This window comes from Cavia porcellus, unplaced genomic scaffold (assembly GCF_034190915.1).
Source record: "Cavia porcellus strain 051 isolate PalLab524CR breed Dunkin Hartley unplaced genomic scaffold, mCavPor4.1 scaffold_11, whole genome shotgun sequence".
NCBI classification, from domain to species: Eukaryota; Metazoa; Chordata; class Mammalia; order Rodentia; family Caviidae; genus Cavia; species Cavia porcellus.
In genome coordinates this window covers 14,951,410-14,971,509 of record NW_026947494.1, presented here as the reverse complement: position 1 = coordinate 14,971,509, position 20,100 = coordinate 14,951,410, and the positions used below count along the sequence as shown (strand labels likewise).

At 34.4% G+C, this 20,100-nt stretch overlaps 1 pseudogene; it reads right to left on the bottom strand.

The window, feature by feature from the left end:
* Positions 1-7,666: 7,666 nt before the first annotated feature.
* On the bottom strand, positions 7,667-8,219 carry LOC100735356 (chromobox protein homolog 3-like; annotated as a pseudogene).
* Positions 8,220-20,100: the final 11,881 nt, after the last annotated feature.

The window sequence follows — 20,100 nt, the reverse complement described above, 5'->3', positions numbered from 1 at the left end:
AAAATGATAGAAAATGTAATGAACAGTATACATGGGAATTTCAATGTATGAAACAGATTCAAAAAGATATCCAGGAAAATGAAGTTAACCAAAAACTGGCAAAACTGCTTCAAAGAGACCAAGGATACACTTTCAGATATTAAAGACAGGATTGCATTTAGCTACCATGAAAGGAAAGATCTTTTAAAAATAACAAGGAAACAGGAAATAACAATTCAGTGGCTGCAAGATGATGCAAAGAAAAATAACAAGGGTGATAGATATCAATGAAAAAAGCAGAGATCAACACAAATGAAATAAAATGGCTATTTACAGGAGAAATAGGAGAAAACTTCCCAAATGTGGGAAAAGGACCTAATATAATGATAAATGCGACATATAGAACTCCAGCTAGCTATAACACTGTAAATCTACACTCAGAAATACAATGATCAAGATCCCAGAAATTTAACACAAGTACAGAATATTGAAACCTGTTAGAGAAAAGAAACAGATCACCTATACAGGAGAATCATGTTAGACTTGTCAGCATAAACCATCAAGTCAAGAATTTGGAGTTAAGTGTTTCAAATCCTGAAAGAAAACAACATCTAACACAGATCAGTGGACCCTGAGAAACTGTTTTTTAAAGTTGATGGAAGAAAAAGATTAGTTCCATGATGAAGGAATTCATGACCAGCAAACCAATCTTACAGAGAGTGCTGAAGGATGTTGCAGAGAAAGATAAAGATGATCATGGTTCCAGGAACAGCAGCAGAGGAGGACTGCCAAATGGACAGGAAATTGAATGAAGGGAAAATCGAAGGGGCAACATCAGGAAGACAGCATGGCAGAGACAAACCAATGTATGGATTTAGATGGCCTCAATTCAACAATAAAAAGAAACACAAGGAAAGTGGATCAAGAAACATGATCCATCAATATACTCTATACAAGAAACAGCTTTAACTGGAAAGGAAATTCACAGATTGAAAATCAAAGAAGAGAAAACAATTGTTCCATGTGACAGGAGACCAGAAAAAAAGCAAGGATAACTTGCCCATCAATCACAGAATGGATAAGAAATATATGATATTTCCATACTCTGGAAGGCTACCTAGCTATAAAGTAGTATAATCTTGAGGCACTTTTAGGTAAATGCATGCAAATGGAGATTATGTTCATGAACAAAACATTTTGAACTCATATAGGTGAATACTAGCATAAAAAACAGAAGGAGATGGTGGGATCCAAAAACACAGTAGATATTATAAAAATAATAGGAGAGCAAACATCTAGGAGAAAGTGATAACCCGTGTTACATTTCTTACTGTCTTATCTTGAACTCTTGTAATGTTTTCACAGTTTTGTAAGTTTCATTCTGTTCTGTCTTGTTTTGTTAGGTTTTATTGTGTCTGAAGGTATGGGCAGCTATCTTGAACATAAAGGAATGTATTATAGTAACCATGCTTTGTTTCCTATTATCTAACTTTGAAGTATCATAATTTTTCCATTCTTTTGTTTAATTGGTTTTATTCTATTTGGTTTTCTTTTACTTTACTATGTATGGAAGTATGAACAGCTATTTCGAAGAAAGTGAGGCATAGTAACTACTGTTCATTTCCTGTTACTTGGTTTTGAAGTCCTATAATGCTTTCATTCTTTTATTTTGATTGGTTTTAGTTTGTTTCCTGTTACTTGATTTCATTGTGTATGAGGATAAGTACAGCTATTTTGAAGAGAACAAGAGACATTAGGGCAGTCATTGATTTCTTGTCTTGTTTTGAAATCCAATAATTTTTTAAATTATTTTGTTTTGGTTATTTTTATATTATTTTATTTTGTTTGTTGTATTGTGTGTGAAGGTAAGAAAACTATTTCAAAGAAAACAAGAGACATTACAGTAACCACTATTGATTTCTTATTGTCTTGTTCTGAAGTCCTGTGTTTCTTGCATTGTTCTGTTCTGATTTACTTTGTTCTGTTTTGTTTTGTTTTATTCTCTTTAAGGTTTATTCTTTTTTAAAAATTAAAAGTTGCTACCTAATATGTTCTTTATTTTTTAAAAAAGAATATAAAACTATTTCCTGACCAGTGCTCACCATTATTTATCATAAAGTAAACAATGTAAGGTAGGATAATATTCTGACTACTACAAAGTTATTTTCCTGGCTTATGCTGAAAACAGTAACTTGAGAAGTTTGATCCTACATGTATAGAACATGTTGGTATGAAAAAAATGCAGGTCAGTAATTTAGATTACAAGGTTGTTCACTTAATTGTTTTAGCAGGTCCTAAATTGTAAACACTTATAGCCACGCAGTATAATACTGTGATCTGAGTCTTTAGACATCCACAAATTCTGATTTTTGAGTATAGAGTTCAACTTGTTGGAAAGCAATGAGTCATGAGTAACCTTTAATATTCTCTTAACAAATCTTCATTAGCTAATTCCAACAAACTAGGTTTTGACTTGTTACCTTATTTGGGTGGGAAGTTGTTGGTAGAGATAAGAATTTATCTTTTCAGGGATTTTGTAAGTAAAGTGCTGCTTTTATGTGGCTAAAGGCATAGATATGGATTCTGATATGGCTGCTTTGAAAATAGCCTCTTAAGACTGTCCAATTAACACAGAATTATCTATTTAACTTGAAAGGTTATGGCTTAAGGAAAAGTTTAACTGGAAGTGATTTATTTCTTAGATTGCTCAGTATGATGGCATATCAAACATGAGCTTATCACTTATAGTTTTTGCTTTAGTGGCTGTTTAAAAATGAAACGAAAACCATTTACATAAGTACTTTATTTAGGGGGTCCTGGTAAAGATGGTGGATAGATAAGAGCAGAATACAGAGGCTCCCTGAGAGACAGACAACGTAGATGCCAAAATAACACAGGATGGGGAGTCCCAGACAGAGGGGGATGGATCCTCTTGACCCAGGAAGAAACTAAAGTGAAAAGAACCAGTCAAACATGGAGCTCCAGGACTACTAGTGAGGCAGCTAAGATTCTGTGCTCTTTTTTTTTTTTTTTTTTAAATATTTTATTTAAAAGGAAAAGGAGAAAAAAAAAGCAGAACAAAACAAAACAGTGTAAGGGAACAAGTAGTTCAGACCTACAGAAAAGTAAAAAACAAAAAACAGTATGCTGTCACTAGTTAATAGATTACTCGCTATCATCTTAGAAACAGTGTTTCAGTACACCCAACTTCCGGCGGCTTCAACTCACGGGAGCCTCAGTCACACTGAAGTGCAGTCACACTGAAGTGCAGTCACACTGATGTCTGAGGTCAACAAGCCCAATGGAGAACAGAGCTGGCAGGGGACCTGCATCAACCTGCAGTAAGTACCAGGAATAAAACGATTTCATGGGAAAGGGACACCAAGGGGATGACATTTTGGAATCAGGCAGGACTAAAGAACAAGGAACAGCAATGATTTCAGTCAGTTGTTCCCTTCCCACATGAGATTGGTGGGGTATGCTTGGCCTGGGTCATGTCCCTGGCTGAGACCCAATAAGTTGTCCCAAACCAATTTCCTAAGCATGGCACACACTAATGCAGTGAAGGCTTCAGCAGGTTGACTGACCCAGAGTGGAGGAGCCAGCATATGCTGCCCCTGTTTGCACGTCAATAACACACTGGAGTGGGCAGGATTACCTAGCCAGCGCACTTCAGAAGAATCATAACCAACAAGGAAAGGAAATGTAACCTCCTCTATATACCTGTATGGAAGAAACCAAAAACATGAGAAGAGGAAGCAACAAAAAAGCCCCAAGCTCCCATCCCTAAGAACATTGATCCAGCAGAGAAAAATACAGAAGAGATTCAGGACAGCAAACATGCAATATCAGACATGGTATCAGTGGACATAATGAAATATCTTTTTCTTTTTTTAAATTTTTAAAATTTTTTTTTATTTAAGAGGAAAAAGAGAAAAACACAAAACAAAACAAAGCAGTGTAAGGGTGCACGTAATACAGAACTACAAAAAAAAAAAAAAAAAAAAAAAAACATAACAGTAAGAAATCACCTGTTAGTAGATTACATATTATCATTTTGAACATAGTTGCTCTAATCACAGTATCAAAGAATACAAGGTGGACATTCAAACAGGGAGACTGCAAACAGCTGTGTTCAATGATCCAAAAACATTGATATAGTCAGCTATTCAACACCCCTAAACACACTTGCTGTTATATCCGTTCGAGCTCTTTTTCTTTTTTTTTCCCTCTCTTTTTTACAACAAAATTTACACATTTTGGATTTCATTACTCCTTAGTGCTTATTACTTTTTTTGGGGGGAGAGAATACAGTCAAATATGGCAAAACAAAGCTTTCAGTCAAAACCAAGGATAGACATAGCACATGGTGTAGAACAGAGTACAAGGTTATCAACAATGGTTATCAACGTTATCTCTTGTTTCCTTAAAAAGAATTGCCTATCTCATTAGATATTATAAAGTTGGACAAAACAGTAGAGAACAAGATCAATAAAACTTAGGCATTGTAAACATTACAGGACTTCCAAAGAAGACAATAGTCAAACCAGAATGGGTATCCTAGTGAATCTTATTGCCTTCAAAGTAGTTGCCTATGTCTTCAAACTTGATACCATCATATACAATGGAACAGAGTCTAATCAGTCAAAACAAGATCGTGGGAGTATTACAGGACTTCAAAACAAGTTAATAGGAAATCAAAAAGAGTTACTATTTATATATCCTAATTTTTAAAATTTTTTCTTTAATTAAGACAAACATAAGAAATGACTAAATAATTTTTTTAAAAGAATAAGGGAGAGATTGAGATAAAACAGGACATAACAATATAACAATAGAGGTCAAAGCATGACTGTTTCAGCAACCTAGTACTTCACCACCATATAACCCGACTTAATAGTAGTTACCATAGACATAACGAAATATCTTTGGGACATCATAGCCGAGTTCAAAAGTGAAATATTTAACAAAGTAAAGCAAGATACAAATAGATTAATAGAAGAAATGCTAAGCACCTCTCAATAAGACACAAATAGAAGAATGGAGGAGCACAAAAATGACAGAAATGTTTGATGAGGAATGTAAAGAAAACACAGAATACATGAAGCAGGTTTAAAGAGATTACCGGCATGGGGCAGGGGGACTCCATTTCAATGCCAGCTCCATTGAAAGCTGGCAAAACTGCTTTAAATCAACTAAGGGTAGATTATCCAAATTGGAGGATAGGTTTGCAATGTGTTATGAAAGGAAAAATTTCTTTAAAATAACAAGGAAACAAGCGGTAGCAATACAAAGACTAGAAAACATCAAGTGGATTTATAACATAAGAATAAAGAATATGAATGAAGAAACAGGGCACAAACAAAGGAACTACAAAGGCTATTCACAGAAATAATTAAGGAAAACTTTCCAAGTGTAGGAAAAGGAAATGATATTCAGATGTATGAGGCATACAGAATTCCAGCCACTTACAACCAAAACAGAGCTATGTCCAGGCATATAACAATCAAGATCTCAGAAATTCAATATAAGAACAGAATATTAAAATCCATCATAGAAAATAACCAGATCACCTATAAAGGAAAACACATCAAGATCATGGCAGGCTTCTTGACACATACCATCAAATCAAGAAGAGCTTGGAGCAATTTTCTAAGCCCTGAAAGAAAATAACCTCCAGCCCAGATTGATCTACCCTGAAAAACTATCTCTAGAAAGCAAAATGAAGAAGAAAAATAGACAACTAATGTCAGAAAAATAGCACGATAGAAATGAGGCATAGAAGGTTGGCTATAATCTGTAATATATATGGCCTTGATACACTTAAAAAAAAAAGAAAAAGAAAAAATAATACAGGCACAGTAGATCAGGAGGTAGGGTCCACCGAGATGCTCTTAATAGAAAATAAAATTAACTGAAATCAAATATGAGAAAACAATGCTCTATGTGACAGGGAACCACAGAGTAACAGAGGTAACTATACCAGTATTTGTGGATAGGTTGGAAAGACAGGCTTTAATAGATAAAGGAATACAACTAGAGATCAAGTTCAGGAGGGAGAAGGTTTAGAGCCACTTAGGTAAGTAGCAGGTTGCCCACCCAATCTAAAAACTGAGGGTGTTGGTGAGAACCAAAAAGCACAGTTTACCCTGGTGGATTGAAAGCAGAAGAGTAGTCTTAAAAAAGATGGCAGAACATATTGTTAATAGTTCATCAGGATTTAAATCTCATATTACTCACTCTACTCTGCTTAGATAGATTTTATTCTGTCCCAGTTTGTCTAATTGTACTAGATCTGAGGGCACAGATAGTTAATCCAAAAATAATAGGATACAATACAGTAATCATTTTTAATTTCCTATTAATTTAATCTGGAGCCATGTATAACTTATATTGTTTTATCATGACTGATCTTAGTTCAATCTGGTTTGTTTTGTTTCTGTTTGGTATCAACAGGTTTTATTCAAAAGTGTTATTGATAGTGTCAAGTGTGAGAGTATAGGCAACTATACTGAAGAAACAAGATTCACTACAATATACATTCTGGTTTGATTACTGCCTGTTTTGGAAGTTTTGCACTATCTAAAAAGTTGTGTTTTTATTAAAACTGGTATGCACTGATTTATTTAATTATACTACATCTGATGATATAGCCAATTCTATTGAAGATAACGAGACAACACAGTAAGCATGGTAGAATTTCTTGTACAGTGGTTTTATATGTATTTTTCATTTCATGTGTTTATAGGAATATGTTTTGTTTTTTTCTTGCTTTGTTTTGCTTCTCCCTCTAATATAGAAAGGGTAGAAATACAGGTTAAGACTTGTGCATGCGTAGAACCTATAAACAGTTTACAAGAACTGATCTTATAACACATGATGAAATGAACAAATACTTTGAAGAAAAAGAGACACTACAATACCCAGTGCTGGTCACATAGTGTCATGATGTGAAATCCAGCAATACTATTATTCATAGTGCAGAGTGATTTTAGCCTGCTTTGGATAGCTGCATGTATGTTTAAGTGTATAGGATTGATAAGCATATTACTAATTTTTTGTTAGATAGTTGACAGAACTGTGCAGTCTCGCTGTTTGAATGCCCACTTTGTATGTTCCACTTTTGTATCTTGTACAACTATTTGTAAGAGGACAGTATGTAATCATCAACCAGTGATTTCTTACTGTTTATTTTTTCTTTGAACATATGTATTATTTCTTCCCATTTTCTGTTTTGTTTAGTCTTTCTAAATTTTTTTTAAAAAGCACTTGATTTATACACACTCAAAACAAACAAACAAACAAACAACAACAACAACAACAACAACAAAAAACCCAGAATGGTCCCTAAGCACACAAGTTGTATAAAATGAATTCTGACTGAGTTTGACTAGGGACAATTCCCCCAACTTTTTAAAATCAGAGGAAATATATTAGGCCATCAAGTGCTTGTTTCTGACAAAGGAAGCAACTACAAAAGCTTTTATTCATTCAAAGAAATGAGTGCTGTGGATGCAAAACAAAATCAAATAACTGTCCCAAGTTCTACTTTCAAAACCAGCATATTAAACTTGATTTTCATTGGAATCAAAAACAAGTCCCATATTAACCATTGTATATATAGATAAATATAATTATATCTATCTGTCTATGTATGTATCTATCTAATTTGCATAAATGATATAAGTTATTCAGCTTCATCTTCTGGACAAGAATGGAAAGTTAGTTTTTCTCCATAAAAAGTAATTACAGTTTGAATATATTTTGTATTTGCCTGTTTTGTCTGCACTATGTCAGCCTCATTTGAATTTTCCCATTTTATGAGAAACATCAGTTCTCCACTACTGTCTGTTGCATCAATTATTCGTTCAGAATCAAGACCTCTAGCAAAGCCTATAGGCTTGTGAGCAGCCTCTTTTTCTTTCTTTCATTTACTATCATCAGATTCACTGTCAGATAAAGATTTTCTTTTTTCTACCATCTTTTTCTTGATCGGCATTTTGAGAATTAAGAAATGCTTCAATTAACTCTGGACAATCTAATGTTTCTTCAAGTTCCCATGTACTGTCGCCAACTGTGAATTCCTTCCACTTCAGAAAATACTCCACCTTCCAATTCACTTCACCTCGATCCAGTACTTTTTCTACCACAAATTCTTCAGGCTCTGCTTCCTCAACTTTTTTACTGCTTCCATTTGATTTCTTTCCCACTTTTTGCAGTGTAGCTTTATTGGATGCCATTTCTTATTGCAGACTTGAAGAGCTATTGCAGCTTCACTGCCTGTGAGCCTGCAGATCCCTTTTGTTTATTTCTTGATTATTATTATTATTAGTAGTAGTAGTAGTAGCAGTAGTAGTAGTAGTATTTGGTACTGAGAATCAAACTCAGGACCTCACACTTGCCAGAAGCTGTACCACATGTCAGTTATACAATTAATGTTTCTTAGTTCCTCAAAAAGGAAGGTTTGGGCTAATACGTACTATTGATTGGACAAATTTTTATGCCCATGTGTTGTACCTTGAGTAACTACCTTAAAAATAACAACATGGAATGGATTAACTATTGTTTTTCTACTATTATTTTATTATGAAATTTTGTTTTACTGTTTTTCCATAAATAAAATTTATGAAAAGAAAAAAAAAAGAAAGAAAATATTTCTCTATATGGACAAATAAAGGCAAAAAAAAAAATTCAACACTAAACTTCCTGTCTGCATCTCTTGCTGTGAAAAACAAGACTCTTCCTGGAACATTCTGCATTCATAATAACATATCTTTCTTTTCACTTTTTAGAGATCCTTGCCTTCTTCATTTCTCCTTTACATGGCTGAGAGGCACCAGGTGTGGGGTTTGTCATCCACCCATACTTGGGCAGTGCAGATGGGGTAAGGTTACAGCCTGCATTCAAGGATCAGAAGTGGCTTGTATCATTTAAGAAGGAGTTTAATTATCTCTGAATCAAATAATTTTGGTATAAAAGTAAAGTTACTTAATTTAATAGAGGACTGTAATCTTAGGTCATCTTCTGAAATAATCCCTGGGAGAGAAATCATTCTAATAGTAATTATAATAATAGAAACAGTATCGACTGATAATTATAGAATATTGCTCATATGCAATGAAGCGGGTGAAGTCTATTAGCTCAACTCATGGATGAAATAAGAGAATTTTCTTTATTTTCAAAGATTACCAAATAAATAAGTGTTTAACCCCCCCAAAAAAAACATTCAGAGCCTCCTCACTCTAAAGCCTGACATCTTAAGTACAATATTGCATGCAGATTCTAGTTATGTATATGTTTTTTGCTAAGGAAATACCTGTTAAGTCTCCTTCTATTAGGTAATGTGTACTGAATTCTATTGAAAGAAGTTCTCTGCAGTAATCACTAAGATTCTCATATTACTTATCTCTTTAATTCTTGCTATTTTTTAGATCTTAGTTATACCCCCCCCCAAATCCTCACGGATTTGGAAGTTGACTGCAAAAAGTCTGATCTATACTTATCAGTAGATTAATCCACTGATTAATTCATAACTAGGGAGTGGCAGGGCCCCTTGCAGAACATGTAGACATGCTTACAGTGTCTCCCTGGCTGGCTCATCTCTTCTCCCTGCTTTGTGAGCCCCTAAGTTAAGCAGCTTGCCTCTATGGGGCAGGTGTCTGCCCCATCTTGTTGCAGCATTTGTGCCTTCCACTCATGCGCTGAAACTTCTGAAACCATCAGCCAAAGCAGAGCTTCCATCTTTTAAGTCATAGGTGTGATGAATGGTTTCAGTGATGAGAAAGCTACTGAGATAGACATGCGAGTATGATGGATTTTATAATGGAGACAAATGATGGAGACAAAAAGGAAAGGAGAGAGCAGAAAAGGGAGAGAAAAGGAGAGTGAATTATTTAAAGATTTTCAAATAACAAAGTGCTTCCCAATAAATGTAAAACAAGCAATAGATTAGAAGATGATAATTTTTGAATTCTCAATGCAGTAATCAATTCTGAGAGGAATTCTCAATGCATGCTAAAATAACTGGTGTGAGTTTGATGGGGAAGGATACCTAGAGTTTCAGCGTACTCATACTAACTAAAGATTCTTGTTCATCAACAAGGGAAAGTTGGTTTGACAACTGATGGTCAACTCCTAACGCAAAGCTGAACTGAATCAGTGTGGCTTTGGGGGTGGAGGGTTCACCTGAAGATTATTTCCAGCAACATAGAAAGTAGAACTGTAGAGGAAGGAGTGTTGTTGTTGGTTCTCCTGTTGCTATTGCTTTTCCTGGAGAAGCTTCTTGAGCTTATTTCCTGATATAAATTCAGCTGCTCATGCCATCAGAGAAGCTTGGGGCCTCCTTGTCAATGAGGAAGGCTGTGGTACTTTGCAGGGAGGGCTCTTGGTCCTTGAGTGATGCTTCCTGGCTCCAGTGCAGAACCTTTAGCCTACCGGCACAGATTCTTCATCCTGCTGGCACAGATTTTGTAGCTTCTACCGCTGATCTTTTGGCCTTCTAAGAGCAGATCCCTGAAACTAACTTACATGAGACAATGCAATGGCTCTAGGCATCCAATTGGACTCATGGAGAGCATTGTCATAGGCTCTAGGTCTTCAGAAGGACTCATGAAGGACATTGCTGTGGTTCCTGGGCTTACAGCTGGATCCTTTGGGTCTTTAGTTGTATGAACAGATTTCCTACACTTTTTTGTGTTTGATTTGTTGGGTGACTATTACAAAATAATTCTGTAAATTATGTGTCCTGTATTGTTTTCCTTGCAAACCCTGATAGCAACACCTGGTAATGGAGAACATACACAGAAACTACATGAATTGAGTATTTCATTTGGTGAAATTGTCAATATTTCCCAATTTAGTCATGGAATGGAAGCTACACAATATGAGTTTCATTGTATTCTTGTGAAAATCATTAAGCTTAATCAAGTGAAATACAAAACAAGTGAAATACAATAGAAAATCCTAACACTGAGACAGTCTAGAGAACAATTATCTCAGACTTCTCTAAAATGTTGAGAATGTGAAACACAAAATATGAGGAGGAAGTTACTCTGACTAGACAGACTAAAAATAACATGAAATTCCAGTACAACACATGATTCTTTATTTGTGTGTATATATGTTTTTTCCCTTTCATTTTCTTTTCTTTTCTTTTCTTTTCTTTTCTTTTCTTTTCTTTTCTTTTCTTTTCTTTTCTTTTTATACCAGGGATTGAACTCAGGACCTCGCACCTGCACCAAGGTACTTACACTGTTGAGCTAAATCCCCAGCCCTTGTCCATATATTATTTAAAAGATTGTGAATGACATTTTGCAATTAGAAAAAAAAAAAGATGATGAGCTGTTAAATAGGTAATATTTTATCAGGGATACATATTTTAGATATAAAAATGGTATAATGCCTGTTTCTAGGAGCCATATGTTGAAGTATTAGGAGGAGGGTTATGATGACAACTGAATTTTAAATCATTTAGAGAAAAATGTTTGTGTGTGTGCATGTATGTGTGAGTGTGTGGTGTGTGGAGATTGTGCAGTGTACTGTGAGTTTTTGAATTTTTCTGCATATTTAAACTTTTTCACAAGGTGAAGTAAAAGTCTGCATATCTTCAGGCTCTTTTTAGCATTCACAATTCATCAAACTTTCTTGAGACACTGCACTCACTATAAATGAAAATGTGTAAGCAGATTCAGGATGCAGCTAATAAAGGACAATAATATAAACTAGAGATAGATCTTTCACAAATGGGAAGAGGAAGCAAAGTTGGAGAGAGTGGGGCAGGAGAGGGGAGTGGAGAATTAAAAAGAATAAAGATGTGTTAAGTATAGGTACCAACCCTCCACAAAGAATGTAATCATTGGAGGAAGCAAATATGTGTTAATTTTTATTTTAAAAATTCTCAGTTACTTCTATGCTGTGCTGACAGCTTGACAAGAATTTAATAAGTATTTTATAAAATCATATGTACAGGTCATGTTTACTCCTATCTTAACATTTTACTTGTGCTTGTTTTCTTTTTCTTCTTTATTGTGATTCATTTGCCATAATCATTTTTGCTGATGTGATTCATTTTATCTCCCAAACTGTAATCATCACGAGACTTAAAATGCCATTCTTTTTTTTTTTTTTTTTTGGTCAGGAAAGCTATAATAACTTCAGATATAACTACGTACAAATGTGTACAAAATTTCATATTTAAGGAAGTATTTTTGATTCTGATGACATGCCTTGTTATATTTTAACCATCTTTACTTCAACAGAATATGAGCAGCTTTTTTTTTACAATTTCATTAAATTCATAGTGGGAGGTATTTAATTAGAAGAAAAACCAGAGAATGAAGTCTAAAATAAGTTCTGTTTAGATAAATGTAATCTATATATTACTATATTCAGAGAATACCAACCATTGTATGGGTAAACATAAACAAATGCAAACATAAGCAAACCTTTAGGGGAATATAATTGAGAAATAATTTTAAGACTAAAATTGTCATACTACACCTATATTGAATGCAAATATTTTAATGTTACTAAGAGGAAGCTATAATTTGATGTCCATATTATAGGTGATGTTGCCATGTATAACACTTCTAAAATTAATGAGATAGCAGATATTTCATATTCAAAGTTGTAACTGGAAGCTGCAAAATTATAAAACTAATTAATTATGAAAAAATTCCTGACTGTATAAAAATATAAAAAAATAATTATATGTGCATGAAGAACTATATTTCAGTGCTTCTATACAATTCAATGAGCACTATTTGAATTTGGGCATCAGTTTTCTCTTGTTTTTAACAAATTGTCAAAAAATCACAAATTGAAAGAATACAAATATATTTCTTGGCTTCCAAGAATAAAACATCAATTAACGGAAACCTTTCCTTTCACTCCTACAGACTCACCAGGTTGCAAGCAGTGTATAAGGCCAGATTCATAATTTTAGTTAAACCTTTGGGCGCCATTCTATGATCACCTACGTGTTGGCAGAATTTACATTCTTGGAAGCAGCAATGGAAATCCCAGAGCTCCGTCTGCAAGGCCAGGAGTGAACTGACCTCAAGTAAGGTCCTTCCCAGTTAATGGCTAACTGATCAGGTCAGTTCCACCAAGATCATCTCCATTTTGATAAAACTAAAGGCAGACACTTAGTAACATTACCACCAATATAATATATTGTTAAATATGCCAGTTCTTTGAGAGCTGGAGGCGGGATACTATTAAAAGGATGCTACCCAGGGATAGGAATCTTGTAGGAGAAATCAACTTTGAAATCCCATCTATTACAACAGGTACTGAAAAATTTCGACCACACATGGATACCTTGGAAAGCTACTTAAGTAAATAACAAAGAAATATGATGTACTGCAGAGCACTTTGCCCACTTTCTCTGCAAAATGCCGTCATCATGCTCCAATGACTTACTGCTCCAATGCGTGCAATCTGGAATTAGTTGTCATTGCACTTGGCCTACAGTGTTGAATTAGCCTGCCAGCCTTCTGTTTTTTTTTTTTTTTTTTTTGCTTTTTGTCTTGTATTTCTTAGGTTTTGTCTTTTCTCCTAGTTGTTAAGTATAAATTGAACTGTGCCACACGTTTGATCAACACATTTCTGAAGATTTCCATCTAATTGTTACCAAGGCTACAGTTCTACAATCCCTGTCACTCCTTCTGAATTTGTTTATTTCTTATTTTCTCTGATTTGCTACATTCCCAATACATCAACTGGCTTTCAAGCTGTTCTTATAAAAGCTGCACTGTGGTGATTCCACACTTGCCTTTCCTTCTAAGGCCCATTCTCCAGATTTGAACATGACACTTTCACTGCACAAGAATAATTCCACATCTTATAATAGTTATACACTTTATCTATTAAAGTTAAGTTTAAAATATTTTGCAATATGCAAAGAAATCAAATAAAATCATGATGACAAAATATTTTTAAAACTCCACAATTGACATGGCAAAATATAAGCCAACTTTTTGGTATAATAATTAAGCTTATCTAATCTTTGTGATTAGGTTATTATCTCAGTAGTGGTCCCAGGTGAGTTTTGTTTTTATTTTTTTTTTGTCATTTGAATTTAAAGTTATGACTAATTTTAATGAAAAAAGAGTAAGCCTCCATTTAAAATTTTTAAAAAGTGAAAATTCATACTCTCCAGATTAAGCAAAAATATTTTAATGCTCTATTTAATTTAACAATATAGAAAGGTTTTTTGAGATATGTCTTGCTGTGGAGTCAAACTTGCAATTTGTGCGACAGCCTCCTGAGAGCTAAGATTGCATGTGTGTACCCTACACCTGGTTAATAACCTAGAGTTAGGAAATGTGTCTTTAAAAGACCCCTGAATGTACAAACTGGATAAATATTTAGTATTTAATAGTCATTATTGTAAAGCATTGAAATAGTTGCCCATCAGCATTTACTTTTTAGTGGGCAGACATCTTGATAAATCAGTTTAAGTATTTGCTACACACAGTTAAGTACATTAAGCACAATAAATGCTAAACTGTGGTTCCGACTTGTATAGTTTTGTCTCATAAAAGGAAATTCTTCACTGAAGTTTGAGAGAATTAAAAAGGAACCAAGGAGACCTTAGTCAGAGAAAACTAAAATAATATCAAAGAACAAAAGTCATGAAAGGCACAACAATAGTTAACTATCTAAATAAATCAACAAGAAAACTCGTATGGAGTAAATGTGTCCAATCAAGTCAGTCTTAATAATCAAAAGCTGAATGGCAGCAGAAAATGAATCTAACACTTGAAAAACCCTGGCGCAACTCCACCCTTGATTTGCCCAGCAGGTGTGTTACCCTAAAGGGCAGGCATAGAACAAATCCTAAATCAAATCATAAGTAAGTAATTCAACCAGAATAAAGACTGCACTCAGGCCCATACTTGTGATAACCTAAGATACTAACCAAAGCTGTGTCTAAAGGGTGCATTAGAGAAACTTTTGGAAAGATTTGATGAGAAAGGAAAGAGAATCAGAACAATAGGAAGAGAATTAGTGGGCAGAAAGAGACCCTCGGGAGAGCCAATCAAATTAACCAAGTACTGAGAATTGGACAGCAGGTAAAACGAGTTGGAAATTTATGAAGGGAAGAAGGGAAGCATAACAATGGTCTCTAAAAAATTAAAGGGTCAAAAGCTCCTAATTAACTTTCTTTCATTATTTTCTTTGATTATTCTAATAGGATAATTAGATACTGGTATTGGAAAACCCAATATCTCCAGAAGACCCATAAGAAAACAGCTTTAAGGAGACTGCTAACAGGTGAATATGGATTACAGATAAGGCAGCCCCCAAAGCCTCCTACAGACCCCGTGAACAAGAAAAGCACAGTAATTGAACATTTTAAAATCAGAACACTATTGATAAATACATTCTGGTCATGGATACATTTTGCAGGAAAACTCACTTTCAAATTGTAAATGTGCTCATCAGTGGTGGTAGACAGGTGGGCCCCGCACCCGAGAGGGCAGGTAGGAAGATTACATCTTGGTTTTGCTCACACAGCCCTAATTCTGAAGTTTCTTTCTCTATATTCTACAATATATCCACCATCTTGTATCAGTCATAAAAATCCAGGTTGCTTGTGGGTGATCCACATTTTAGAAATAAAGTCAACAAAATTTATTTTCATATATTGTATATCTACTCTGGTGTGTTTATTATAGAGGAAGGGCATGGAAGGATGAAGAGAGAAGAGAAGACAAGTGAAGGGAAAACAAAGGAAGGGAAGGGTATGGAAGGGGCAAGGGGCAAAGGGCAAAGGGCAAGGGGCAAGGACTTCATTCTATCCACCTAGGTATCTTTGGTAAAGTCTAGTATTCACAAAAATGCACAGACGCACAAATCCACAATGTTGTCAGTTGGATTTTTACTGCTGGATTATGTCAGTTAAAGTTAGGGAGTTAAAGTTAGGGATGTCAAAAGTTTGAAAGGCTTTAATAGAAAAAAAAAAAAAAAAAAAAAAAAAAAAAGCAACCCGCTGTGGGAATGGGGAAACTGGAGGAGACAGATAAGTCTGAGATCAAAAGAAAAATTTCAAAGAGAAAACAAAGTAATATTAAAGTTTAAAGAAATACATTTTTATAACTAGGGTAGTATTATATGCAGAAAAATGATAAGCATTTTAAAATATAGATTTGTATGTGTCATTTATGATATGGAAGATAATACTTAGAAAATTTTGGAGAAAATATAGTAAAAATAAGGAAATAGTAAAAATGAAAAAAGATAAGAAAAATAATAGTTATGCTATCCAATACCCAAATAAGCAACCACTGAAAGTTGCATAACTCTAAACCAGAGACAAAATTAAGAAGAATATTTTGAAAAAAAAGAATAATTAAAAATTCCATATTGAAAGTGAGATTCTGTGGATTTAAAGTGAACACTGTTACCAACTAAAGTGAATGAATTTTTGGCTAATTCAAAGACTCATCCGAGCAAGAAGAGTAAAGAAAATCATAAAACCTTGTATAAGCATGGAGAAAACAAATAGATTAGACATGAAAACCAAGATTCAATTGGGATCAATCTTACAAGCAGCAAAATACAAAAAAATGGAAGATGATTTGAAAATCCTAAGAAAAAGTTATTTCCCACCTACAAATTTATATTTGAAGTAACTACCTAGCACAACTTTAGAAAAAACAAAAAAACATTATTTCAGAACATGCTGTTATCCAAAGTGCTTCTCTCTTTTCTTGCTCAGTAAACTTCTGAAAGGAAGAAACAGCAAAGACCTCGGGGAAGATTAAAGGAATAGAAAATAAAAAGTATTAGTAAAGTTGCTTTGTGATCATTTTATAACAGGCTCAGAAAATCAGAATATAGAGATTAGATCTTCTTACTCAAAAATAATGAATATATGTTTATGAAATCCAGAGATTTGTTTTAAATTTCATAAGACAAGAAATTTTCTGGGTGAGGTATGACAAGCATTAATATTTTCACAATAAGTAGTCATTGATTATATGATCAAAAACAGTAATATATTTATATTGGTAAAATGAAAGAAAATGGAAGTAATATTGAAGTTTAGAAGAAACTGTTACCGGTTAAGAACTGGTGATAAACTTAATGCCAGCTGGATTACATCAATATGGCATTGAGTGAAGATGCTCCACCCAGGAAAGTTGCCAGGATAAATAGGTGGAAAAGAAGGGAGGTGTTAAGGGGTTGAGATATTAAGGAGGCATAGTGGGATCTCCTATGAGATGCTGCTGAGCTGTTTGTTCTCCTAGAGAAGCCTTGGTCCTCACATCGAGCATTGCTTCCTTGCTCTGGAGGGGAAGACATGTGCTGCTTGGTCTCCAGGATGAACTCATCACGCTACCTTCTGGCACATACCCGATTGTGCTTGTAGTCAGAGGAGCTCGGGGCCTCCATATCGCTGAGGATGGCTGTGGTGCCTTCAAGATATCCCTGGTCTTTGTTCTGAGTGTGACTTCTCAGCTCCAGCGTAGAACCCTCATCCCACTAGCACAGCCCCTTCATCCTGCTGGCATAGACTTTCTGGCTTCCACAGCTGACCCTTGGGTCTTCCCGGCTTGGATTCATAAAAGAGACTGGCGTAAGCCCTTCTTGTGGGCTCTGGACCTTCAATTGGACTCGTGGGAGGCATTGTTCTGAGCTCTGGGTTTTTATCTGGACTCATGTGGGACATTGCCTTGGGGTTTAGGCTCTTGACTAAATAATCTATGCCTTGGTGTTGCGGATAGATTTCCTGCATTTTCCTGTGTTAACTTTTGGTGACCATTATAAAAATATTATAAACTCCATGTCCTGATCTGAATTTTTCTCTGTGTAAAACCCCTGACAACAACAGAAATTCTCTAATATCATAGTCACTGTACATTGCTAAAACACATAAATTATGAAATAGTCATAAAACCTTATCTGAAAAACAGAGTGAACACTAAAAAGAAAAGAAAATGAAAATGATGACCAAACAAGCAGGCCTTGCGGATAGAAGAAGGTCAGCTCAGACATAGCTCCTATTCAGATCTGATACCACTTTTGTTTGAAATCATGTTTGCTCCTTAATTTGGTTAAAAATTAAGTAGAACTGCATAAGGGTTAAATACGTCAGAAAGGCTGTCACTCGGGTAATATGTTGAGCAGCATAAATCTCTTCCTTTACCCTAAAGTTACTGAGCTTCCACTCTGTATTTGTTATCATCCTAAGCTTTGTAGCTGGATCATCAAAAACAGGTTCCATTTCATTACTCTCAAATATTCCTTTTTTTTTTTTATTTTGATTTGCACATTTGGTTCAAACTGTGATTTATCTTACTTCAGGATCTATAGCTTTCAACTGAGAGAGGATTTATCACCAAAGAAGGCAAATTTTAAAGAACAACAATCCCTTGTGTTCAACATATCTTTGAGGATTGAAAGCAATTTATACTAATTAGTTATGCTGCCTGAATGTAAGGAGAAGGTTCGGTGACAAAGATGACTTGAAATAACAAGATCAAGGTCCAAGGCAGTTTGTTACTGAGAGTACTTTTGAGCACATAATGAAAGGAAATGTGTTTATTTTGTGCAATGGTGGTTTCTCATAATGGCATGGCGAGTAGACAGGTTTGTAAATGAGACAGAAAATTAGTCCATACATTTAAGAAGTAAGTTGTTTTAATGTAAAGTAATATGCTACTTAGTATAGATTTGCCACCATACTAAGAAATTCAGGTGATCTTACTGGGAAGTAAGATAAGCAAAAGGGAGAAAGTGAAATATTGCTCTTACATTTGCATAATTGTGTGTGTGTGTGTGTGTGTGTGTGTATGAAAGAGAGAGAGAGAGAGAGAGAGAGAGAGAGAGAGAGAGAGAAAGGCAGACAGAGAGACATAGAGAGGCAGAGACACAGGAAAAAGGACAGCAGGGGGAAAAGGAGAGGTAACAGGAGAGGAGAGGGGGAGTGGAGGTAGCAGTAATTGTCTGAACATAACTGAAGTATGCAGCAATTATTTTACATAATAATATCACAAAGCAAAGGCCGTCATTCTATGCAGCTTTCTTGCAGTAATAAATACTTCGAAAAAAACAGAAAAAGTTCTTTCAGAAGAACCAAAAGAAAAAAATCTCCTAACTCACATTTCATGAATACATTTTGTTGAGCCAAAACATTAATAATCAATTTACTTACAAATGTGCAGTTTGCTATTCATACATCTCAGTTTTCCTAGTATTGAAGTGTAAAATGTATTACTGAATTCAAGGCAAATAATTTCAAAGTATATTGTTAGAAATTGAGAAATAACCTTTAAATATTATACCTAAAAATACAACATTTAGCTTAAAAACTGAAAATACTTTGCATGTGGTGTTGCATTCTGTATAATGAAAAAATCTTTAAAGATATAGAAACATATAAGCCAAAGATTGACAGTAATACCAGATAAAATACATCTGGTCCTCTAGTGTTTTTAAGTTGCCCAAAATATTTCAATATAAAAATCATTGAATTTCAGCATATAGAATTCACTCCAACCCAGGAAATTATTGAGGCCCATGGACCAGATTTATATTCTATTCATAATAATTTCAGTAGGTAATAATAAATAAAACATAGTTATCTAACGTACTCATATAACGAAAAAATAGATTTTACTATTATGAAGTTTGAACTGATATTTGTGTTTATATAATTAATGATAGCTCCTTAAAATATTCTTCCTTCTTGTGTTTGTCTGTTTTCTGTTTGGCCTATCCAGATGCAATCCCTAACTGTTAAGTGCCTAATGTAACTGAGGATGTTTGTGTCGGTCTTAAATTTTTATAAATAACTTTTAGAGAGGTCTCAATGCACATTTTTAATTATATAGATGCATTCAATTATGTTTTTAAAGATAAAAACACAATTTAGCCTTTAAAATATTTGAATGATTTTTACTGTGTTTATTTTGTTTTAATAATATAGGTCTACCTTGTGAGCAGTACAATTTTAGAGGATTCATTGTATTTGATAATTAGAGTGCAGTCATAATGAGCTACCCTAAGTTGGTTAGCCTGTGACTTATGTGCCACAAGCAATGGTAGTCTTGATGGAGTCTATTTTCAGGTTAGGTTTGGCTGTAACACCAGTGTCTATTAGAGCAATTG